Source organism: Hyperolius riggenbachi, chromosome 2 (assembly GCF_040937935.1).
Source record: "Hyperolius riggenbachi isolate aHypRig1 chromosome 2, aHypRig1.pri, whole genome shotgun sequence".
In the NCBI taxonomy this organism is placed as follows: Eukaryota; Metazoa; Chordata; class Amphibia; order Anura; family Hyperoliidae; genus Hyperolius; species Hyperolius riggenbachi.
Window position 1 is genome coordinate 52,558,446 of NC_090647.1, and position 27,399 is coordinate 52,585,844.

Consider the following 27,399-nt stretch of genomic DNA (forward strand, 5'->3'; position numbering starts at 1 on the left):
TCTCTCTCTCCTCTCTCTCTCCTCTCTCTCTCTCTCTCTCTCCTCTCTCTCTCTCTCTCTCTCTCTCTCTCTCTCCTCTCTCTCTCCTCTCTCTCTCTCTCCTCTCCTCTCTCTCTCTCTCTCTCTCTCTCTCTCTCTCTTCTCTCTCTCTCTCTCTCTCTCTCTCTCTCTTTTTTTTTAGCTTTTTAGCTTTCTTTACTGGCTTTATGAATTTTTAACATAATTTATAATTTATTTAATACATAACAGTCCTCCAGCACTTGTCTTCTGCTTTCCCCTAACTGGTAGATAATGACAACATGAACCGCTACCTAAGAAAACCTGTCGCTTGCAGTTTCTCTTTTGTCTTCAGAAAACTTATCAAGATTTGACCCTTATTTTTCACATTTAAAGAGGCACCGTAGTGACATATAGCAGAATGAAATAAATTATTCAGGGTGCCCACTTTTACATTAATTATCCTGGTTTTGAGCATCAGAAACTTTCTAAACCTATACATTGCCGTTTATTCGTATGTAATCCCACCATCCTAACAATGTTTAGCCTAGGCTATTTAGCTATGCAGAATTCTTCCACCCAAGCATTCTGGGAGGCCAGGTATTATTTCTACTGTCTTCAGAACACAGACAAGCCCATAATTGCAAAAATAAAAATAATACTAATATACCCTTATGACATACATATTAAAGAAAAAGTTCAGTCCTTAAGGTAACTATTTATGTATTTTTTTAATAGTTTATTTTGTGTATGTATATATACACATATATATATACATATATATATATAAATATACAAATGTTTTACTTGGGTAACTGTGGGAGAATGTGTGTGTGTGTGTGTGTGGGGGAGGGGATAAGGGGTTAATTTTAATGTATAAACGTGTACCTTTATTAAAGAAATGTATGTAGGTGTAATTTTACTATTTGGCCACAGGATGTCCCCACACATTTTTCTTCCAGCGTGTGCTGTTAGTAGGCGAAACTGGAAGTAGTGCATGTAAGCGTAACTTACTTTGTTACAATGATCACAGGCGTCTCATTGATGCCGGCGATCATTGACACAGGGACTTGGTTCAATGAATGGGAACTGCGTTCCCATTCACTGATCTCCCCAGTAATGGGCGGCTGTGAGAACACGCGTGGGAGCAAGCACGGGAGTGCACGGCGGCCATCCACAGCAATAGACTAATATCTACTGTACATCCCTGGGCGGGAACTGAAGTCCAATTGTATATAGAAAGGATCATAAACAGTTCATGCAGAGACTTTCTTGGTACAAAAATAATCAAAAAATGCTTTATTGACACATATTTATAAAAAATTCCAGAGATATTCTCATGAAAGAGGGCTCCTTTTGAATATACAAAATCTTCCAAGACAGGAGTATAACAATTCAATGCAATACAAAACAGGCAACGACACGCTCGTTTCGGGCACAAAGCCCTTCGTCAGGCCCGTCAGGCCCAATGCACAAAGCACTATCTATCAATCCTGGGGAAAATGCATGACGGGAGCATCACAAAGTGGAAAAACACCTGTAGCAACCAGATGTATATAACACAATCCTGAAGGCCGGTAAGAAAAAATCAATTCAGCTGCTAAACCAGGAGTCTCTGGAATTTTTTATAAATATGTGTCAATAAAGCATTTTTTTTATTATTTTTGTACCAAGAAAGACTCTGCATGAACTGTTTATGATCCTTTCTATATACAATTAGTATTTTGTGGGTCAAGTGGATGACTCCAGAAAAGGATTAAAAGGTTTTTTTCCTTTCCTATCTAAAAGGAACGAATCCCAATTACACTATACGGGAACTGAAGTCCTGCAGGACTTCACCACTAAGGGTTTTTCTCCTTATGGACCAGAGCAATTTTCATCTGTCAGCGCTCCTACCTTTCATTCACCAACCTTATCACTACTTGTCACAAACAAAATGATCTACATCTTTTTTTTTTGTTTTACACCACCAATTAGACTTTCTAGGGGTGGTATATTTTGCTAAGAATTATTTTATTCTAACTGCATTTTAACAGGAATAATATGAAAAAATGGGAAAAAAATCATTATTTCTCAGTTTTCCGCCTTTATAGTTTTATAATAAAATTTGCATTGTTGCGCGCCGCCCATTGGAACGCAACAATGATCATCTACATCCCTGTTCAGGAACGGAGTCCTGCAGGCATAGTTATACCTCCTCGGACGCGGTAAGTGGTTAAATATGACTTTTTTTGCCACTTTTTAATTTTTCATTTATTAAATGGAGCCTATAAGTACCGCCTCCTATTGATTTCCAGTTGAGACAGTTCAATGTTTTATTTTCTGCCCATCTTTTTCCTTAGGATGGCTGTTGTCCGCTATACTCCTTGCTTGTACATTGCCAGCGATGCCGTCGTTAATGCAATCAACTGTTAAAAATTGTTATTGTAATAACTTAATAGCCTCATAAGTGACGGCACGTGTGGATTGGATTTGTAATGTGCTCTTTGGAGCTGAAAGGCACATATGCCAGCAAATAATCCTCCTGCCTGCAGCACATAGAAATTCAATTCTCTGGTGAACTTCCCGCCCCGCCCATCACGTTGATATGTGGTATAGAGAGATGTCCATCTGGTTTAACATGATTTAAAATGCCATGAAAAAAAATCAGTAATTGCTGCACATTCATCGCCAGCTGTTAATTTCCCTCAAACTGGCTGAGTGGCTTGTTGTTAGGTTTTTTATCTCGCAGTTGCATAGACGTGAGGCCTTTCAGTCCTGTATTAAAAACTCCTCTTAATTCCCAGCTTCCTGTGTGCACTATTTTAGGCTTTGTATGCAGATGTTCTACAACCTACAAAGGAATGAATGCAACACAATGGAACAGAGGAAAACAGTTGACAATCTCAATAATGAATGCATAGTGATGCCTGTGGAGACTTGCTGGCCTTGTTATGCTGGGTTATTGGGCCATGTGATTGGGAAAGGCAAAGCCAGGCAAACTGATTGAGGTGGCACTCCAGCCAAAATAATTTATTATAGATTTAGGTAACGTGGTTAAAGCGGACCATGAACTCTTAAACAGCACACAATGCAAAGTCTTTATACCACATATAGTTGCTGAATAAATTCACTGCTCTGTGTTCTGTGTTTGTTACACAGATCAACCTGTCTCATTAGTTCTTATTAGAAACTGTGAAATGACTGCAGGAGAGCTCAGCCAAGGCAACAATCCATATAGTAAACACTGAGGCTTAACCCTTTCAGTGCCTTCTGCAAAAGTGAAAACATGTAAAACTTCAGGGTTTTTTTTAGGACCTCCACAAATTGTAATTATTTTTCCCATAAAGTTTATCATGCTGTGGCTAATATTTTAGAGCAGAGAGAAAGTTGTGAGTTTAGTTCCACTTTAAGCATTAGAACCTCTACCTGCAAAGGTGTAGCTACAGCCATAGTAAACCATGCAGCTGCTATGGGGCCCAGCAGTGTCTGTCTCTATATACCAATAACTCTTAGGTCTCTTTCACATGGGAAAGGCTGAAGGTGGTAAATTCACCACCTGTCAGCTGCTCCCATGCACCAACTCATCATCACCTGACTAAACCTCTTGACGTAGAAATATGAAATTTGGTTTGTATATTCCTTTCATACTGGAAGCTCTCTCTTAGAAGGTGTTTCTGGGAATTCCACTTTTAAAGGAAGTGCCAGGCAAATGAAGGTAATCAAGTTCTACTTACCCAAGGCTTCTTCCAGCCCCTTGCAGCTGACATGTCCCTTGTTGCAGCTCTGCTCCCAACCTCCGGCCCGGGGTCCCCGCCGGTGCAAATATCGAACTTGCGAGGTCCACCTCTACTGCACCTGCACAAGCGCCACTGTCAATCACTCGCACGTGGGCTTGAGTGTTCTGCACAGGTGCCTGCGAATTCAGCCTCTGCACTGGCGGGGACCCCGAGCCGGCAGCTGGCAGCAAAACTGTGGCGAGGGACATGTAGGCTGCAAGGGACTGTAGGAAGCCCCGGGTAAGTAGAGCTTGGTTACCTTCATTTGCCTGACATTTCCTTTAAGGGGGTGGAAATGGGTCTATACTGAATGGACAGCAGGTGGCAAAAGAGGGCATGGCTGCACAGCTGGAGCAGAAGCAGTTACAGTGTGAGACAGACACAAGAGTGGAAAGGAGGGGGCACAAGAGGAGGAGCTGGAGCAGAAGCAGTTACAGTGTGAGACAGACACAATAGTGAGAAGGACGGGGCACAAGAGGAGGAGCTAGAGCAGAAGCAGTTACAGTGTGAGACAGACACAAGAGTGGGAAGGAGGGGGCACAAGAGGAGGAGCTGGAGCAGAAGCAGTTACAGTGTAAGACAAACACATTAGTGGGAAGGACGGGGCACAAGTGGAGGAGCTAGAGCAGAAGCAGTTACAGTGTGAGACAGACACTAGAGTGGGAAGGAGGGGGCACAAGAGGAGGAGCTGGAGCAGAAGCAGTTACAGTGTAAGACAAACACATTAGTGGGAAGGACGGGGCACAAGTGGAGGAGCTAGAGCAGAAGCAGTTACAGTGTGAGACAGACACTAGAGTGGGAAGGAGGGGGCACAAGAGGAGGAGCTGGAGCAGAAGCAGTTACAGTGTGAGACAGACACAAGAGTGGGAAGGAGGGGGCACAAGAGGAGGAGCTGGAGCAGAAGCAGTTACAGTGTAAGACAAACACATTAGTGGGAAGGACGGGGCACAAGTGGAGGAGCTAGAGCAGAAGCAGTTACAGTGTGAGACAGACACTAGAGTGGGAAGGAGGGGGCACAAGAGGAGGAGCTGGAGCAGAAGCAGTTACAGTGTGAGAGAGACACAAGAGTGGGAAGGAGGGGACACAAGAGGAGGAGCTGGAGCAGAAGCAGTTACAGTGTGAGAGAGACACAAGAGTGGGAAGGATGGGGCACAAGAGGAGGAGCTAGAGCAGAAGCAGTTACAGTGTGAGAGAGACACTAGAGTGGGAAGGAGGGGGCACAAGAGGAGGAGCTAGAGCAGAAGCAGTTACAGTGTGAGAGAGACACAAGAGTGGGAAGGAGGGGACACAAGAGGAGGAGCTGGAGCAGAAGCAGTTACAGTGTGAGAGAGACACTAGAGTGGGAAGGAGGGGGCACAAGAGGAGGAGCTGGAGCAGAAGCAGTTACAGTGTGAGAGAGACACAATAACCATTGGTTATATTAAAATCGAACAATGCTAGCGTTGCACACCCAACCACCCCCTTTAGGGCAAGATCTCTGCAGATCAATGTCGGAGATCGCGCAATGTATAACCACCTTCACAGATGACACTTATAGGAAAAAGAGAAAGAAAAAGTCAAAACTAGTTGAAAATAAAAGTGATAGTGCCGCCAACACAGTGAAAATAGAAACACAAACGTGGAAAATAAGCTAAAGGAAAAGATCCCACTAGATTGAAAAGCAGTAGAAGCAGTTACAGCGTGAGAGAGATGCAAGAGAGATCAAATAATGGTTTAATTATCTGCCATACTCAATAAAGCTAAGCCATTTGCTGCACTTCAGATTTCAAAAAACAAACCTTTCATGATTTAGAGCACTTAAACTCTTCAAATAACAAATTGTATTTTTCATTTTTCCAAAACAACCCAGCGAAGCACATGTACAGTATTCCTCTAGTGTTATAAAGACTGTGGTGTTAATTTGCAACAACTATCTCAACTTACAGTCTCCAGTGCTATCAGAAGACCAGAGGAGTAGCTATGGGGGGGCAAGGGGGAACATTTGTCCCTGGGCACATCACTGTGAGGACACTTAGCATGGCCACTGCACCCCCACATGTGAGTGGTGGTTCACTGGCTGCCCGAAGAGCCACAGCTTCTCTCCCTCCCTATGCAGAGGAGTGCAAAAGCTTTAGCAGCAGCAGAAAAAGCGGGACATCTATAGTAGGGCACATTTGGCTATTTGTAGTGGGGAAAATATGGCTATTTAAAGTGGGGCATGTCTGGCTATCTGAACAGGGGAAGGGAACATATTTGCTATCTAAATGGGGGAAGGGGGTCACATATGGCAATAGTGGCACATCTGGCTATCTAAACAGCCTTTGACTCCACCCATGACTATAACCACATTCTGATGCATGGCCACGCCCATTTTGTGCAATACTAGTTTCTTGGCTGTCCTGCTGATCTCTTTGGCTGCAGTAGTGTCTAATCATGTGGCTAATCCAGTCAGACTTCAGTCAGAAACATCTGATCTCTACGCTATGGTTAAGAACATTAGAGCTCAGCAAGACAGCCAGACAATCTGAATGTAAAAAAACAACAACAACAAAACAACAGCAACAACAAAAAAACATAAGTACAGTTTTTCAGCCTCCAGATTGCTCTCAGTTCAGGTGTACTTTAAAGAGTAATACATTTTTACAATACTTGGGCCCGTATGCAATTCACTCTTTCTCCTAAGTTTTCTCCTAGGAGATAATTTTTCATTTTCTATTTAGAATAACTTTTTAGCACTTTGCAACTAAAAAAAAGTACCAAAAAGTAGGAGAAAAAGTACTGCCAAAACTATTTTAAGTATTTTCCAGCTTGCTGGTGATTTAAAAAACATTTTATTTACCAGTTGTAAAAATATCACCTAGGAGAAAACTTAGGAGAGAAAGCAATTTGAATATGGGCCTTGGGCCCATATGCAACTAATTTTTTTCCTGAGTTTTTCCTAGATGATATTTTCACAACTTAAAATAAAATCCCTTTTAAACCACAAACAAGCAAACAACTACCCAATATAATTTTGACAGTACTTTTTCACTTAATTTTTGGTACTTTTTCCACTGTAAATTGCTAAAAATTATTTTAAATCGAAGATGAAATATTATCTCATAGGAGAAAACTCAGGAGAAAAAAGTGAATTGCATATGGCCCCTGGTGTGGTTTCCAAACTCCACTTTACAATATTTGAAAATTAGTAAGAGGTCTGTTAGAAGGCTCCTGTACTCATTAGCAGGATTGAGCTACTTGTCTACTGATTCTACTACTGAGGCAATCACATAGAACCTTGAAACCCCACTCCACATTGCCATAGAGCAGGGATGTCAAGCTCAAATACAAAGTGGGATAACATTGAACACTGGGACAATCGTGGGCCAATCTCAATGTCTAGTGGCTATAAGACACCAGGGACCTTTATAAAGTTCTCTGGTGTCTAATAACTCTCTTCCAACCCCTATAGAGTTCCCTGGTGTCTAATGCCTCCCCTACCCTATACAGATCCCTGGTGTCTAATGACCCGTTCCCTCCCCTACACAGATCCCTGGTGTCTAGAGGTCCCCTTCTTCCCCTATACAGTTCCCTGGTGTCTAGTACTTTCCCACTCGCTACACCATAGGGCTTCTCTGGTGATCTAGAGCTTCCCCTCCAATATAGTTTGTCTGGTAGTCTGGAGGGGACCAAACATAATGCAAAGTGGAGAAACCACCCGAGGGTCAAATTTGATGGTTCTGCGGGCCAGATTTGGCCGCAGGTTGGAGTTTGACATGTATGTCATAGAGTATCGGAACAGCTCCCATTACCTACAGAAAGCACAGAGTTTTGTGAAGGAGTGAGAAGGTGGGGTGGGGTGGGGTGGGGGGGGGTCGATTGCTGAGGGTTTACGAACTTGTGCAGCAGGTATTTCCCTTTTTATTAATGCAGAATGCTGCCCAGGAGTCAGGACCCAGCACAGAAATTAACGCTACTGCTTCTTCTGAACTGGAACACCTTGGCCAGCACTGCTAGATGCCAGATGTCAGCAATCGGGATCCTGAGCAGCATCAGTCACGAAGAACTGGGTCATCACTGCTGCACCTTCGCCTCCCTCTTCTCCCCCCCCCCCCCCCACTACCCCCCATGACTACTTAAAGATGACAGATGATTGCCAAGTGCGACTGGTGGTGCCGTAGTATGGCAGCCTCGACTCTTGGCTTTCGGACGTTATCCCCCCATCCTTTCAGAACCTGTATAAACCAAAACCAATTGCAGGTACAACCTCCCATTTGTACTTGGCAAAATAACTATCAATTACTAGGTTATGCCTAATGATGTTGATCCAGGGATTTTATCTGATTGCCATCTGGAATCGGGATGGAATTTTTTCCCTTTTGGGGCTAATTGGACCATGCCTTGTAAGGGTTTTTTGCCTTCCACTGGATCAACAGGGATATGTGAGGGAGCAGGCTGGAGTTGTACTTTGTTCTCTGGTTGAACTCGATGGACGTATGTCTTTTTTCAACCCAAATAACTATGTAACTATGTAAAAAATTATTCTGATTCTGATTATGAAAAAAATTGCTCATTTTTTAAAATATTGTTTTAATAGTTGCACATAGAATAACACAGTGATGTGCCTTGGGAGTTAAAGAGGAGCATTGGAGACCTAATGTTCTGCAGATATCTCAGAGTTACAGAGTGCTACTATTATATTAATGATAAAGACATTAGGTTTTGGAACTGCACAAGGGCCATCTGTGCTAAATTTATGTTTTCCCAGGAATTCAATCAGGCGCGATGCCAACGTTCAAACGCTAAACTACAGTTTAATAACTTTGCCTCCTTCAATCATTATTTCATTGAATGCATTTGTTGCTGCTTAGGCGTCTGTAAATTTTCCTTGGCGCTGCCAGTCAATATGCCACGCCGTGTCACGCGGCTCGGAGGAACAACTGCGATAAACACGTGATGGTGTGAGGCGGCAATTCAGATCTCACCGGAAAACATTCAATGTGTGCATGCTATTGCCAAACTAGCAATTTTATCATCTGATTTCATTCATGTGGCACTTTTTATTTTATTTTTTATGCAAAAAACAGACAGCAGCTCTATTGTCAAAGCCAAACAGCAGCAACCGGTATAATTGCAGCACAGGCTACGACAACAGTAAAAACAAAACAGAAAAAAAAATCCAGTAAACTCCAGCATAAAGGGATACAGAATCGCCTGCAAATACCGTTATGCTAGGTACACATGATACAATTTTCTGACAGATTTACTGTCAGATCAATTATTTCCAATAGGTATGATGTGATTTCCAATCGATTTTCCATAGAAGTGAATGGAAAATCGATCAGAAATCAGATCGGGCCTGTTTGGAATAATCAATCTGGCAGTAAATCTGTCAGAAAATTGTATTGTGTGTACCTAGCATTACATAAGGCAGGGAAGGCTCTAGACTTTTTTTCTGCGTGGAGCGGACTTGTGAGGATGAGCCCCCCACCCCAGGATATACTGTAAATTTATATATCTTACTAATATTAAAAATGCGAAAGTTTGGATGTTTGTTACTCAATCACGCAACAATGGCTGAATGGATTTGAATGAAATTTGGCACACACATAGCACATTACCTGGAATAACATATTGGATACGTTTAATCGCCATAACCAAAAAGTGGGCGGAGACAAATACACATTTCACTGGGAAAATGTAAACTGCAGTAATTCTTACACTGTTAATGGCAGGGATAGAAAACTTTGCGCAGTTGGTCACTGGGTGACTGAGATTACTATTCATAAAAGTGGGTGGAGCCTTCAAAAGCCAATCAAATTTCACCTAATGATTTTCAAGGGGAATATGTAATTGCTACCATTCTTGCACTGTTAATGGCACAGGCCTCAAACCTGGTACAGTTGGTCATTGGGTGACTGGGGTTCAAATTCAGAAAAGGGGGCAGAGCCACAAACAGCCAATCAGATTTGTTTCATTTCAATGCAAATTATTGATGCCAAAGACCGCTAAGCTCACAAACCAGGTCATTGAGTAATTGAGTAATTGTGTGTTAGGGCTAAAAAAAAACGGGCAGAGCCAACACCAGCCAAATACATACCCGGGCCATCAGCTAGTATATATATATATATATATATATATATATATATATATATATATATATATATAGCTAATTTACATTCCTTTCTGGTTCTGGCTGAAAGCTTATAGGTGAGTGAAATGGCTGCTGTTAGGCAAGTTAGGGCATTGGTGGAAGCAAAAGCTGTATTATGACTAGTAGTGATGGTCAATGAGATACAGATCATTTTGATTTTATGCAGAATTATGTAAATGTTGTATGAAAATGGACCAATCACATTTTACCTCAGCAGAATTTGATTGGTTCATGTTCAAGCAGCATACATTTGCATACAAGATCTGCATAATCCTGCTTTGACCATCTCTAATGACTAGCCAGACCCAACTGTGAGTTCAGAGCACCATCCAAGGATGCTTCTCATTGGCCAGTAGTTATGGAAAGTCAGAAGTACAGCTCTCAGATCCCAGTACTGAACACCTCTGCCTGGGTCCTCATCACTCACTCGAAATCCTTTCCCTGTCACATTTGGAAACCTTTGGACTCTCTGACTAGAAGTTGTCCTAGTGTGAACAGGTCGTAGGTTGACTTAGCAGTCATTACAAAAGCAGGAAGTTCTTCATTTGATCATTGTAGATGACTTTGAGCCTATGGAGGAAATAACATCATCAGCTTCAATGGGCCCATTCATAAGAATGGGGGCTATTCAATCTCTCTAACACTTTCTTCCCCCAGGCGGCATGTACATAAAGTGCAGACATATGTGCCGAAGCTGGGAAAATGCCGCAGTCAGCTTCCCTGTATTCCAGGCAGGTGAATATTACATAATGCTGCTGGTTACTTAGAGATGAATAATGTTTAGCTTATCTCGAAAGTTTGTTTCTTTTTCCTGTGTTTCGCCTGAGTGACCTGGTGATTAATTATACCAACAAAGCTCCTAATGGAACAAGGTTGTTAGGTCACCCCTCACTAGTTTCCACGTTTAGTTCTCTAGTTTTAATAAAGCCTTTAGAATGTAAATGCTTGTTCCTACACTGCATGGAACTTTCATGTACATGGTGGGTCTCAGCTACGTACAACAACCAAGTAGTACAATTCTTTATCATTATTATTGATTTATAAAGCGCCAGCATATTCCATGGCGCTGTACAAAGTAAGAGACAAACTTGGAGTACATAATAATACAGACAATGGTATACACTAGTATACAAAATACACTGCAGGGCCGGACCGAGGCAGAGGCGAGAGAGGCTCCAGCCTCAGGGTGCAGTGTAGGAGGGAATCACAGAGGTGCCAAGCGTAGATTTGACTCCTTGCTGTGTGTTACTCCAGTTGTTTATTGCCTGAGGAAGCGGGATTTTGCCTGCAAAACGCATTGCAACTTGTCTTAGGAGTATGTGAATAAATTGTTTACAACTTTAATCGACAGTACTTTGGTCTGTTTTGGGTTGGCTGGTCCACCACCGCATCTCGAATGTTCTAAACGTTTTTAGTGATTTTTATCCTACTGGCGCCTCTGTACATCTCTACATATCAAGCTATCCACCCTTGGTGGAAGGGTGTTACACCCTCTTTTTTCCCTATCTACAGAGAGCGACGTCTTAATCCTGTGTGGGGACAGGCTTGTTCTCCCCACCTGCTTTTCCAGTGGTTGCCTTGGAGGTAACCTTGGTTTGTAAGTATATTACTTACGTTTGATTTCCTCTTACCCATCAGTACATACTACACTATATTGGGCTCTTGGTTTTCTACTTCGTGTAGGAGGGGGGTGCACAACTCACTCAGCTATCATTCCCCTATTGTGTTTGAAGCAGAGAGAAATAAGAAAAGGGGATACATGGCAGTGACTGCAAGCAAGATAACTAGAGATTAAGGTGTGGGGGGCCCTGGCCTGGGGCACCTCTTAGTGTAATATCAATCAGTGTGTGACGGCTGGGGTGGGATGGATGGAGGGGCCCACTTTGATGTCTCAGCCTTGGGTGCTGGAGGACCTTGTCCCGGCACTGAAATACAGACTTGGTACAAAATGCAGAATCTTTACAAAATACAACATTGGTAATTACAGTGACAAATGTAACATGATGAATAAAATTTATAACGAATTCCAAGACACACAAGGGTGAGAGAGCCCTGCCCTTGCGAGCTTACAATCTAAAGGAATGTGGGGAAACAGGAGTTGGGGTAGGATACAATATTCATACCTAGAGGCAGTGTGTTTTTAGGACATCTAGTAGGTGTGCAACTTGGCCTTAGGTCACAGGGGGAATGGCCTAAGGTAGAGGGTATGCTTATCAGAAAAAAAGGAGTTTTGAGGGAGCGTTTAAAGATAAAAAAGGTTGGAGAGTGATGGATGTGTTGTAGAAGGGCATTCCAGAGGAGAGGTGAGGCACGTGAGAATACTTGTATATGTGAATGTGAGGAGGTAATTCTAGAGGAGGACTTGTCATTTACTAACTGTAATGTGCTGTACATTATGCCAATATACTACATAAAACTTTATACAGAGGACAATTTAAGAAAGGCACTTTAGTAACATTTCGTCAAATTATTAGCAGTCAATTATTCAGGATACCCACTTTTATGTTTTCAGCATCAGAAACCCGTCCTTGATCTATGTGTTGCTGTGTATTGGTATGCAACCCAGCCTGCCCAGTGACGCTTAGCCTAGGCTTTTTAGCTATGTGGAATTCTCCTCCCAGAGCATCCTGGGAGACCAGGCATTATTTTCACAGGCTTTGGAATTCTCAGAAACATTCTGCAGAGCTGTACCTGACAGGACTAATGATGTTGCCACCTGTGATAAAATTGAGAATGCAAATCAGGGTGAGGAAAGATTTTACATGAATTTTGTAAACAAATAAGCAATTTTATTCATAACATTATTTTTACTGCAGTTTCTTTTTAATGCCCAAATAAGGATTGACACACAATACAAAGAGAAACTTTATTGAGTGTAACTTGGGTACTCAAAAGGCTTGGTCACTCAGCCCCGGTTCGCCCACGAGGCGGAGTGAGGCAGGTTCCTCAGGTGGTGGAAGTCTGTGGGCGGCACCAGGCCGGACCAGGAAGTGTGCCACTTAGCTTACCACCGCTCGCCTCGCCGAGGGGTGGTCCACTGTGAGGTGAACTGGAGGGGAGTAGCAGCCAGGAAGGGGGGTAACAGGCGCAGCGTTAGGGAAGGGGATCGGACACCCCCCCTCCTGCGTCCGCGCTCCCCCTCCAGATAGCAGGTCAGGCAGTGCGTTCTCTGATGCGGCAGTAGCGGGCGGGGAGATAATTCACCTCCTCTTTTGTGCGTCCTGGGCTTTGGAGTGCAGACATCACAGTCACAAGTCTCCTATTTCTTTAATGCCTCCCACTAAGACTGAGAAAGAGAACACTTGTGGGATGTGATGTCTGCCGCCAAAGCCTGGGACGCACGGAAGGGGGGGTGAGTTATTTCCCCGCCCGCTGCCGCTGCATCAGAGAACGCATTGTCTGACCTACTATCTGGAGGGGGAGCGCGGATGGGGGGTCTAGGTGAGGGAGGGGGGTTCGACCCTTCTCTTTACCGCTGTGCCTGCCACTTCCCTTTCCTGGCTGCTACCCCCTCCAGTTCACCACACGGTGGGCCCCCCAACAGCCAGGCAGGGGTGGGGGTGATCCTCACAAGTTTGCCTCAGGCAGCAAAAAGTCTACAACTGGCCCTGCAGTCGCTGAAATGCAACCTACACCAAACAGCTGGAGTGAATATGCCAGCCTCCAGCCTCTAGTGAGGATGTCAAGCTGTACCCAGGATAGTCACATCCCCAAAGAAAGGCGAGAATAGGGTTAAGGGTTGGCAACCTCTCCCTCTTGGTGAGATTTTACCATACTAAACATTTGGAGGCTCCAGACAGGGAATAAAAAACCTCAAAAAAACATTGTGAAGCATTCAGGACAGCCATACTATCCCAGGAAAAAAAAACACATATATATGTAGATTACAGGGAGTGCAGAATTATTAGGCAAATGAGTATTTTGACCACATCATCCTCTTTATGCATGTTGTCTTACTCCAAGCTGTATAGGCTCGAAAGCCTACTACCAATTAAGCATATTAGGTGATGTGCATCTCTGTAATGAGAAGGGGTGTGGTCTAATGACATCAACACCCTATATCAAGTGTGCATAATTATTAGGCAACTTCCTTTCCTTTGGCAAAATGGGTGAAAAGAAGGACTTGACAGGCTCAGAAAAGTCAAAAATAGTGAGATACCTTGCAGAGGGATGCAGCACTCTTAAAATTGCAAAGCTTCTGAAGCGTGATTATCGAAAAATCAAGCGTTTCATTCAAAATAGTCAACAGGGGCGCAAGAAGCGTGTGGAAAAACCAAGGCGCAAAATAACTGCCCATGAACTGAGAAAAGTCAAGCGTGCAGCTGCCAAGATGCCACTTGCCACCAGTTCGGCCATATTTCAGAGCTGCAACATCACTGGAGTGCCCAAAAGCACAAGGTGTGCAATACTCAGAGACATGGCCAAGGTAAGAAAGGCTGAAGGACGACCACCACTGAACAAGACACACAAGCTGAAACATCAAGACTGGGCCAAGAAATATCTCAAGACTGATTTTTCTAAGGTTTTATGGACTGATGAAATGAGAGTGAGTCTTGATGGGCCAGATGGATGGGCCCGTGGTTGGATTGGTAAAGGGCAGAGAGCTCCAGTCCGACTCAGACGCCAGCAAGGTGGAGGTGAAGTACTGGTTTGGGCTGGGATCATCAAAGATGAGCTTGTGGGGCCTTTTCGGGTTGAGGATGGAGTCAAGCTCAACTCCCAGTCCTACTGCCAGTTTCTGGAAGACACCTTCTTCAAGCAGTGGTACAGGAAGAAGTCCTTCAAGAAAAACATGATTTTCATGCAGGACAATGCTCCATCACACGCGTCCAAGTACTCGACAGCGTGGCTGGCAAGAAAGGGTATAAAAGAAGAAAAACTAATGACATGGCCTCTTTGTTCACCTTATCTGAACCCCATTGAGAACCTGTGGTCCATCATAAAATGTGAGATTTACAAGGAGGGAAAACAGTACACCTCTCTGAACAGTGTCTGGGAGGCTGTGGTTGCTGCTGCATGCAATGTTGATGGTGAACAGACCAAAACACTGACAGAATCCATGGATGGCAGGCTTTTGAGTGTCCTTGCAAAGAAAGGTGGCTATATTGGTCACTGATTTGTTTTTGTTTTGTTTTTGAATGTCAGAAATGTATATTTGTGAATGTTGAGATGTTATACTGTATTGATTTCACTGGTAAAAATAAATAATTGAAATAAGTATATATAGTTACATAGTTACATAGTTATTTTGGTTGAAAAAAGACATACTGTACGTCCATCGAGTTCAACCAGTACAAAGCACAACTCCAGCCTGCTCCCTCACATATCCCTGTTGATACAGAGGAAGGCGAAAAAACCCTTACAAGGCATGGTCCAATTAGCCCCAAAAGGGAAAAATTCCTTCCCGACTCCAGATGGCAATCAGATAACATACCTGGATCAACATCATTAGGCATTACCTAGTAATTGTAGCCATGGATGTCTTTCAATGCAAGGAAAGCATCTAAGCCCCCTTTAAATGCAGGTATAGAGTTTGCCATAACGACTTCCTGTGGCAATTCATTCCACATCTTAATCACTCTTACTGTAAAGAACCCTTTCCTAAATAAATGGCTAAAACGTTTTTCCTCCATGAACAGATCATGTCCTCTAGTCCTTTGAGAAGGCCTAGGGACAAAAAGCTCATCCGCCAAGCTATTATATTGCCCTCCGATGTATTTATACATGTTAATTAGATCCCCTCTAAGGCGTCTTTTCTCTAGACTAAATAAACCCAGTTTATCTAACCTTTCTTGGTAAGCGAGACCTTCCATCCCACGTATCAATTTTGTTGCTCGTCTCTGCACCTGCTCTAAAACTGCAATATCTTTTTTGTAATGTGGTTCCCAGAACTGAATTCCATATTCCAGATGTGGCCTTACTAGAGAGTTAAACAGGGGCAATATTATGCTAGCATCTCGAGTTTTTATTTCCCTTTTAATGCATCCCAAAATGTTGTTAGCTTTAGCTGCAGCGGCTTGGCATTGAGTACGATTATTTAACTTGTTGTCGATGAGTACTCCTAAGTCCTTCTCCAAGTTTGATGTCCCCAACTGTATCCCATTTATTTTGTATGGTGCTAGACCATTGGTACGACCAAAATGCATGACTTTACATTTTTCAACATTGAATTTCATCTGCCATTTATGTGCCCATATAGCCATCCTATCCAGATCCTGTTGCAATATGACACTATCTTCCTGAGAGTTGATGATTCTGCATAATTTTGTATCATCTGCAAAATAGCAACATTACTCACTACTGCATCTACTAGGTCATTAATAAATAAATTGAAGAGCACTGGACCCAGTACAGACCCCTGTGGGACCCCACTGCTAACAGTCTCCCATTTTGAGTACGATCCATTGACCACAACTCTTTGTTTTTGTCCATTAGCCAGTTCCCTATCCATGCACACAGACTCTTCCCCAGTCCTTGCATCCTCATCTTTTGCACCAGACTTTTGTGGGGAACAGTGTCGAAGGCCTTTGCAAAGTCCAAGTATAACACATCTACAGCATTCCCAATATCCATATTAGCATTCACTACCTCATAAAAGCTGAGCATGTTAGTCAAACAGGACCTGTCTTTAGTAAACCCATGTTGATGCTGAGAAATAAGATTATTTTCTACTATGAAGTCATGTATAGTATCTCTTAGTAACCCCTCAAATAGTTTGCATACAACTGATGTTAAGCTTACAGGTCTATAATTTCCTGGATCTGATTTTTTGCCCTTCTTAAAGGGACTCCGAGCTCAGCAAAAAAAGTAAAGTTGTACTCACCAGGGTCTTTCTCCAGCCCAGTGCTGGTCGGGAGGTCCCACCCCGGCGTCCTGGCTCCTCTCCTTCACCCCGCTCCGGTATGGCTGACAGGCCGCAGCCCGGGCGACACTCGGTGGAGTGTCGGGCTGCAGCTTCCGCGTATGACGCGGATTACGTCACACGCCGGCCGCCTCGCGTCATCACGGCGGCCGGCGTGAAAGTACTGCGCATGCGCGCTTTAATCGCGCATGCGCAGTACTTTCACGCCGGCCGCCGTGATGACGCGAGGCGGCCGGCGTGTGACGTAATCCGCGTCATACGCGGAAGCTGCAGCCCGACACTCCACCGAGTGTCGCCCGGGCTGCGGCCTGTCAGCCATACCGGAGCGGGGTGAAGGAGAGGAGCCAGGACGCCGGCGTGGGACCTCCCGACCAGCACTGGGCTGGAGAAAGACCCTGGTGAGTACAACTTTACTTTTTTCGCTGAGCTCGGAGTCCCTTTAAATAATGGGAAAACGTGGGCTGTACGCCAATCCACTGGGACTCTGCCAGTTGAAAGAGAGTCACAAAAGATAAGATAAAGGGGTTTATCTATAACTGAACTTAATTCCCTTAGGACCCGAGGATGCATGCCATCCAGGCCAGGTGCCTTGTCTATTTTTAATTCATTTAGTCTTGCCTTCACTTCTTCCTGCATTAAGTATTTAATATTACAGTTAGAAGATTGAGACTCTTCTGCCTCTGTAATTTGCAACAGTGCTGTTTCCTTTGTGAAGACAGAAGCAAAGAAAGCATTTAATAACTCTGCCTTACCTTGGTCATCCACCTTTGAGTTCCCACCCTCATCCTTTAGGAGTCCTATACAGTCAACCTTTTTTTTAGAGTTGATGTACTTGTAAAACTTTTTTGGGTTAGATTTGATATCCCTAGCGATTTAATTTTCAGCTTCGATCTTTGCCAGCCTAATTTCTTTTTTTACAATTTTTATTGCACTCCTTATAATTGCTTAGTGCAGCCTCGGTCCCCTCCTGTTTTAGGACCTTTTAGGCATTCTTTTTCCTCTTCATTTTATCCCTAACCTTTCTATTCATCCATAGAGGCCTTTTTTATTCCTAGATATTTTGTTTCCATATGGGATATACATACTACAATATTGATTGAGAATAAGTTGCCATTTCCCTTCAGTGTCCTCCCCTTGTAGTACATTATCCCAGTTCACCAAACTTAGTGCCTGCCTAATTTGATTGAACTTTGCTTTTCTAAAATTCATAGTTTTAGTGGTCCCGCTGCCCCGTGGCCTATCAGTCACCAGATCAAACGTTATCATGTTGTGATCACTATTTCCCAAATGTTCTTGAACCTGCATATTTGATACATTATCTGGTCTATTAGAAATGATCAGATCCAGTAACGCATTCCCTCTAGTTGGTTCCGTTACCATTTGAGTCAAGTAATTGTCCTGTAGTGCTGCCAGAAATATGCTGCTTTTACCAGAATGGGTAGCCTCAATACCCCAGTCAATGTCTGGAAAGTTGAAGTCGCCCATAACTATGAACTCATTTTTACTTGCAGCTTTTTCAATCTGCTGTAGTAATCGTAGTTCTGCAGCTTCATTAATATGAGGTGGCCTGTAGCATACCCCAATAAGCAATTGGCAACTTTTATTTCCACCATGAATATTTACCCAAACGGACTCCACATCTTCGCAATCTTCCTCCATCTCATCGTTGAGGACAGCTGTAAAAGAATTCTTAAAGGGACTCCGAGCTCACCCAAAAAAAGAAAGTTGTACTCACCAGGGGCTTTCTCCAGCTCAGTGCTGGTCGGGAGGTCCCAAGCCGGCGTCCTGGCTACTCTCCTTCTCCCCGGTCCGGAATGGCTGACAGGCCGCAGCCCAGGCGACACTCGGTAGAGTGTCGGGCTGCTCCTTCCGCATATGACGCGGATTACGTCACACGCCGGCCGCCTCGCGTCATCACGGCGGCCGGCGTGAAAGTACTGCGCATGCGTGCTTTAATCGCGCATGCGCAGTACTTTCACGCCGGCCGCCGTGATGACGCGAGGCGGCCGGCGTGTGACGTAATTCGCGTCATATGCGGAAGGAGCAGCCCGACACTCTACCGAGTGTCGCCCAGGCTGCGGCCTGTCAGCCATTCCGGACCGGGGAGAAGGAGAGGAGCCAGGACGCCGGCTTGGGACCTCCCGACCAGCACTGGGCTGGAGAAAGCCCCTGGTGAGTACAACTTTCTTTTTTTGGGTGAGCTCGGAGTCACTTTAACAAAGAGACAAACCCCTCCACCTTTTTTCCCTGTTCTATCCTTCCTAAACACATTGTATCCCTCTAAATTAGCTATCCAGTCATGGCTTTCATCCATCCATGTCTCGGTTATTCCCACAATGTCCTAGCCTTTGTCATTCAGAATGAACTCTAGTTCGTCTATTTTATTTGCAAGGCTCCGAGCATTGATTACCATGCACTTTATATTTTTACCACCACATTTACCAATTTTGTTTACATGAAATGAGCTACTTGAAGTTTTACCAACCTCCTTAATCTTTACGCTGTCCCCACCCCCCTCTCCACCCCCCATAATGTTAGGCTCCCACTGTCTTTTTACCTTATCTTGTCAACATATTGAGACTTTATCCTCCCGCCTTTGTTTTTTGTTAAGTTGCCTAATAATTATGCACAGTAATAGTCACCTGCACACACAGATATCCCCCTAAAATAGCTAAAACTAAAAACAAACTAAAAACTACTTTCAAAAATATTCAGCTTTGATATTAATGAGTTTTTTGGGTTCATTGAGAACATGGTTGCTGTTCAATAATAAAATTATTCCTCAAAAATACAACTTGCCTAATAATTCTGCACTCCCTGTAATATTTGTTCTACTTACATAGCATGCACTGGCTTCAGCTGGGATTCAAACCCTGGTGAAAGGTTTAAATCCTACATCAAAGGCAACAGCCATACCAGTGCACTATACAAGATAGGCAAGTACTGCTGATGTAATGATTTTCTAATTCTAGCTCTGGTGAATGGGAGTATCCTCTTGCTTGCGTGAATCTGAATATGTAAAATTGTACTTTGCATAGCTTTTTTTCAGAAGGAGGTCCTTTTGGTTTCTTGTGGCCTGCAGGGGCGTAACTACAGGGGTGCAGACCCTGCGACTGCAGAGGGCCCAGAGCTGTAAGGGGACCCCAACTTCTATTTCATTCCCTCTAGAAAAGGGGTCCATCCTTTGGATCAGGTGTTTTTGTGGCTACTCTTGTTATGGGTGTGAAGATCTTGATGGCCACACTGTTTTTATGACTCCTGCAAGATGGGCCCCCAGGCTGTGAGTGTCACTAAAGGGAGGCAAGGGAAAGGGAGTGAACATTGGGGAGCCCCATCAAATTTTTGCTGGGCGGGGGCCCATTAGTATTTCCGGTTCTCAGTAGTGTAACTGGGTACTCTCAGGGCCGGATCTAGACTTTTTGCCAACTGAGGCAAACTTGTTGTTGCCCCCTCTTCCCCGATAGGTAGTATAGTTGCCCCCAGTATAGGTAGCGGGCAGGGAAGCGATGACTCACCTTCTTCAGTTCCGTGTTCCAGCGCTCATCACTTCCTGCAATGTCGCGCACTGTACTTCCGCAAGTAAAGAGGGAGGCATTGAAGGAAGCAACGAGCAGGGGAACACAGCGCTGGAACGTAAGGAGGTGAGTCATCGCTTCCCCGTCCGTTTCCTAATACTTGTACACTGTGCTAATAGCTGGAGGGGGAGACTGGGGGACCTCATTGCTGTGCCTGCTGCTCCCCCTACCTGGCAACTACCCCCCAGCTCGGCAGCTCCCCCACCTACGGCCAGGCGGGTGCCGTCCACCTCTTCCACCGCCTGAGGAACCTGCCTCACTCCACCTCATGGGCGGCCAGGGGCTGGATACTCTGCAGAACCTCAGCCCTTCTGCAGACTCATGGCAGTCCATTTCTTGCACTGATGTAGTTCAGATAAGCTTGGAATAGCTTGTCCTCAATTATTAGCTCAGTAAAATTAATAGGCCGTTCTGGATGTTTGCCTGGCTTTTATGAGACATAAAGGAAAGATATGCATATTCACTTGCTGTCAAAAAGTGATCTATTACAGGAGAAACGCATTTCTTGTGTGAAACTGAATGTCTTATTTTTTTTAAATGCAAAATGACTCTCTACAAGAATCCCGGGCGTTCAGCATTACACATATCATTCATTGATGAAGTCAAACAGCCTGAAACAGCTCGATACTAGTCAAAACAGCTTGAAACAGCTGGATACTAGAGATGGCCCGAACTGTTCGCCAGTGAGCAGTATTCTGCGAACATCAGCTGTTCTCTTTTGCGGCAAACAGCGAACATATGGCGTGTTCCATTCACCCCCTATACATTATCATTGAGCTAAACTCTGACCCCTTACCTCACAGTCAGCAGGCACATGGCAGCCAATCAGCTAGCCCCGCCTCCTGGACACCCCACCCCCTATCAAAAAGCATTTGCGGTTGCCATATTGGATTCATTCTCTGATGATGTATGTGAAGTTGTTCTGAAGTGATCAGTGTTAACACATTGCTCCTCCCGGCTCTTAAAGAGGAGCTTTAGTACAAAAAAAAGAGGGGGGAAAAACAAAATCAATATTTTGCAAAGTGAGAAATTAAAAAAAATAGAAGAGAGCTCAAGAAATTATTGATATTCACTATGTTATTTGTTCATATAGTTTGATCCACAATCAGCCTGGGGGGCATCATCTGTTGCAGTACTAAGGGTTAACAACCGATGCGCCCCCTGTGCTAGTAACAGTAAAATTGCCTTGCGCTTCCTGCACACAACAACTTTACCAGAGTTTACTGCATCAGGCCAAAACTTCTATTTTTTTTTCTTTTTACACTTCAGCTGTCTTATTTTTTTCTTTGCTTTCAAAGTTATACCAAGGACACAACTCCGCGACACGAGCCAGTCTATTATGTTGTTACTGGAAGTGGAGTATTTTGTTTTGTGGATTGAAAAATAATGTAATGCATTTAGCAGGAAGTTTAACAGCAGTGGGTGAACAATATTATTACGGGTTTCCTGCCTTCCGTACACCGCGGTGCTGGTCTTGGCCAGCAGAGTTGTCAGACCTTGAAAGAAATATTACCACCGCTTAAATGAGAGACTTGTAGCAATCCAGCAGCAATTTGTGAACAATGTAATATGGAACGATGCTCAGACTGATACCTGAGGACTGGAGATGGCTGAGAAGAAGAACGCCTTCATTGCAAAGTCTAGCAAAAAAAAACACCAATGCACAAAAAGCACTGGGAAAAATACAGCTTGATTGAGAAGGAGAACGTCATCGACCAAGGTCAAGTATATAAATGACTAGGAAAAAAAGATAAATATATGTTTAGAATTGAAATGGGCTAAACTATCTTCTCTCCTGCTACTTAAAGAGAACCAGAGATGAAGCACCCTCTTGTATTTTACCTTATAAATCAGTGGTAACATGACAGTAAACACCTAATCTGCTCTTTGTTTCATTGTTCTCCGTTTAATCTGACTGTTATGACCTCTGATAAGAATCCCTGACTGAGCACTCAGTCTAGCTTTGCTACGGAAAGATTATAGCTGAGTCTGTCTTCTTTGGTGTCTTCAAGCCCAAGCCTGCCCCCTTGTGGCTCTGCTATAATGACTCAGCTATAATTATTCCCTGCAAAGCCAAACTGAATGCTCAGTCCGGGATTCTTATCACAGCTGATAACAGACACTTTTAGCAGTGAGGATGACACAGAGAGCATGGTAAGTGTTTTCTCTAATGTTCTTACTGATATATATGGTAAAAGACACAAGGGTGCTTTGTCTCTGGTTCCCTTTAACCACTTGCCGACCGCCTACTTCATATTGGCGGCGGCAAAGTGGCAGCCCCAGGACCACGTAACGCAGATTGGCGTCAGGTCCTGGGGCACTCTCTGGCCGGGGATCGCGCGCTGGGATGCGCGCGCATCCACCGGCAATAGGCTCCGCCCACCCGCGACGTCAACCCGCCGGCCAATCGGAAGCGCCGGCGGGTTGTTAACCCGACGATCCCCGGATAGGAAGCGTATAATACGCTTTGTAATGTTTACAAAGTGTATTATACAGGCTGCCTCCTGCCCTGGTGGTCCCAGTGTCCGAGGGACCACCAGGGCAGGCTGCAGCCACCCTAGTCTGCACCCAAACACACTGATCTGCCCCCCCCTGCCCCCTGATCGCCCACAGTACCCCTCAGACCCCCCCCTGCCCACCCCCCAGACCACCATTTGCACACAATCACCCCCCTAATCACCCATCCATCACTCCCTGTCACTATCTGTCAACGCTATTTTTTTTTTTAGTCCCTAAACTGCCCCCTGCTCCCTCCTGATCACCCCCCCACCCCTCAGATTCTCCCCAGACCCCCCCAGACCCTCCCCCCCCTGTGTACTGTATGCATCTATCCCCCCTGATCACCTGTCAATCACCCGTCAATCACCCATCAATCACCCGTCAATCACCCGTCAATCACCCCCTGTCACTGCCACCCATCAATCAGCCCCTAACCTGCCCCTTGCGGGCAATCTGATCACCCACCCACACCAATAGATCGCCCGCAGATCCGACATCAGATCACCTCCCAAATCCATCGTTTACATCTATTCTCTCCTCTAAACACCCACTAATTACCCATCAATCACCCATCAATCACCCCCTATCACCACCTGTCACTGTTACCCATCAGATTAGACCCTTGCGGGCACCCAATCGCCCGCCCACACGCTCAGATTGCCCTCAACCCCCCCCCCCCCCTTATCGATTCGCCAGTGCATTATTTACATCCGTTCTTCCCTGTAATAACCCACTGATCACCTGTCAATCACCCCCTGTCACTGCCACCCATCAATCACCCCCTGTCACTGCCACCCATCAATCAGCCCCTAACCTGCCCCTTGCGGGCAATCTGATCACCCACCCACACCAATAAATCGCCCGCAGATCCGACATCAGATCACCTCCCAAATCCATCGTTTACATCTATTCTCTCCTCTAAACACCCACTAATTACCCATCAATCACCCATCAATCACCCCCTATCACCACCTGTCACTGTTACCCATCAGATTAGACCCTTGCGGGCACCCAATCGCCCGCCCACACGCTCAGATTGCCCTCAACCCCCCCCCTTATCGATTCGCCAGTGCATTATTTACATCCGTTCTTCCCTGTACTAACCCACTGATCACCTGTCAATCACCCCCTGTCACTGCCACCCATCAATCACCCCCTGTCACTGCCACCCATCAATCAGCCCCTAACCTGCCCCTTGCGGGCAATCTGATCACCCACCCACACCAATAGATCGCCCGCAGATCCGACATCAGATCACCTCCCAAATCCATCGTTTACATCTATTCTCTCCTCTAAACACCCACTAATTACCCATCAATCACCCCCTATCACCACCTGTCACTGTTACCCATCAGATTAGACCCTAATCTGCCCCTTGCGGGCACCCAATCACCCGCCCACACGCTCAGATTGCCCTCAGACCCCCCCCTTATCAATTCGCCAGTGCAATATTTACATCTGTTATTCCCTGTAATAACCCACTGATCACCTGTCAATCACCCATCAATCACCCCCTGTCACTGCCACCCATCAATCACCCCCTGTCACTGCCACCCATCAATCAGCCCCTAACCTGCCCCTTGCGGGCAATCTGATCACCCACCCACACCAATAGATCGCCCGCAGATCCGACATCAGATCACCTCCCAAGTGCAGTGTTTACATCTCTTCTCTCCTCTAAACACCCACTAATTACCCATCAATCACCCCCTATCACCACCTGTCACTGTTACCCATCAGATTAGACCCTAATCTGCCCCTTGCGGGCACCCAATCACCCGCCCACACCTCAGAACGCCCTCAGACCCCAGCCCTGATCACCTCGCTAGTGCATTGCTTGCATCTATTTCCCCCCTCTAATCACACCTTGAGACACCCATAAATCACCTCCTGTCACCCCCTAGCACACCTACCCATCAGATCAGGCCCTAATTTGCCCCGTGTGGGCCCTGATCACTCGGCCAAACCCTCAGATCCCCCTCAGACCCCCTTCCGATCACCTCCCCAGTGCATTGATTGCATCTATTTTCCCCTCTAACCGCCCCCTGAGACACCCATCAATCACCTCCTGTCACCCCCCTAGCACTCCTATCCATCAGATCAGGCCCAATTCATCCTGTCATCTAAGAGGCCACCCTGCTTATGACCGTTTCCACAAAATTTGCCCCCTCATAGACCACCTGTCATCAAAATTTGCAGATGCTTATACCCCTGAACAGTCATTTTGAGAAATTTGGTTTCCAGACTACTCACAGTTTTGGGCCCGTAAAATGCCAGGGCAGTATAGGAACCCCACAAGTGACCCCATTTTAGAAAGAAGACACCCCAAGGTATTCTGTTAGGTGTATGATGAGTTCATAGAAGATTTTATTTTTTGTCAAAAGTTAGCGGAAATTGGATTTTTATTGTTTTTTTCACAAAGTGTCATTTTTCACTAACTTGTGACAAAAAATAAAATCTTCTATGAACTCACCATACCCCTAACGGAATACCTTGGGGTGTCGTCTTTCTAAAATGGGGTCACTTGTGGGGTTCCTATACTGCCCTGGCATTTTAGGGGCCCTAAACCGTAGGGAGTAGTCTAGAAAACAAATGCCTCAAAATGACCTGTGAATAGGACGTTGGGCCCCTTAGCGCACCTAGGCTGCAAAAAAGTGTCACACATGTAGTATCGCCATACTCAGGAGAAGTAGTATAATGTGTTTTGTGGTGTATTTTTACACATACCCATGCTGGGTGGGAGAAATCTCTCTGTAAATGGACAATTGTGTGTAAAAAAAATCAAAAATGTGTCATTTACAGAGATATTTCTCCCACCCAGCATGGTTATATGTAAAAATACACCACAAAACACATTATACTACTTCTTCTGAGTACGGCGATACCACGTGTGACACTTTTTTGCAGCCTAACTGTGCTAAGGGGCCCAAAGTCCAATGAGTACCTTTAGGATTTCACAGGTCATTTTGAGACATTTGGGTTCAAGACTACTCCTCACGGTTTAGGGCCCCTAAAATGCCAGGGCAGTATTGGAACCCCACAAATGACCCCATTCTAGAAAGAAGACACCCCAAGGTATTCCGTTAGGAGTATGGTGAGTTCATAGAAGATTTTATTTTTTGTCACAAGTTAGCGGAAATTGATATGTATTGTTTTTTTTTTCACAAAGTGTCATTTTCCGCTAACTTGTGACAAAAAAAAAATCTTCTATGAACTCACCATACCCCTAACGGAATACCTTGGGGTGTCTTCTTTCTAAAATGGGGTCACTTGTGAGGTTCCTATACTGCCCTGGCATTTTAGGGGCCCTAAACCGTGAGGAGTAGTCTAGAATCCAAATGCCTCAAAATGACCTGTGAATAGGACGTTAGGCCCCTTAGCGCACCTAGGTTGCAAAAAAGTGTCACACATGTGGTATCGCCGTACTCAGAAGAAGTAGTATAATGTGTTTTGAGGTGTATTTTTATACATACCCATGCTGGGTGGGAGAAATCTCTCTGTAAATGGACAATTGTGTGTAAAAAAAATCAAATAATTGTCATTTACAGAGATATTTCTCCCACCTAGCATCTGTATGTGTAAAAATACACCCCAAAACACATTATACTACTTCTCCTGAGTACGGCGGTACCACATGTGTGGCACTTTTTTGCACCCTAAGTGCGCTAAGGGGCCCAAAGTCCAATGAGTACCTTTAGGATTTCACAGGTCATTTTGCGACATTTGGTTTCAAGACTACTCCTCACGGTTTAGGGCCCCTAAAATGCCAGGGCAGTATAGGAACCCCACAAATGACCCCATTTTAGAAAGAAGACACCCCAAGGTATTCCGTTAGGAGTATGGTGAGTTCATAGAAGATTTTATTTTTGTCACAAGTTAGCAGAAAATGACACTTTGTGAAAAAAAAACAATTCAAATCAATTTCCGCTAACTTGTGACAAAAAAAAAAAATCTTCTATGAACTCACCATCCTCCTAATGGAATACCTTGGGGTGTCTTCTTTCTAAAATGGGGTAATTTGTGGGATTCCTATACTGTCCTGGCATTTTAGGGGCCCTAAACCGTGAGGAGCAGTCTTGAAACGAAATTTCTCAAAATGACCTGTGAAATCCTAAAGGTACTCATTGGACTTTGGGCCCCTTAGCGCAGTTAGGGTGCAAAAAAGTGCCACACATGTGGTATCGCCGTACTCAGGAGAAGTAGTATAATGTGTTTTGGGGTGTATTTTTCCACATACCCATGCTGAGTGGGAGAAATATCTCTATAAATTGACAATTGTTTGTAAAAAAAATAAAACAATTGTCATTTACGGAGATATTTCTCCCACCCAGCATGGGTATGTGTAAAAATACACCCCAAAACACATTATACTACTTCTCCTGAGTACGGCAATACCACATGTGTGGCACTTTTTTGCAGCCTAACTGCGCTAAGGGGCCCAAAGTCCAATGAGCATCTTTAGGCTTTACAGGGGTGCTTACAATTAGGCACCCCCCAAAATGCCAGGACAGTGAACACACCCCACAAATGACCCCATTTTGGAAAGTAGTCACTTCAAGGTATTCAGAGAGTAGCATAGTGAGTCCGTGGCAGATT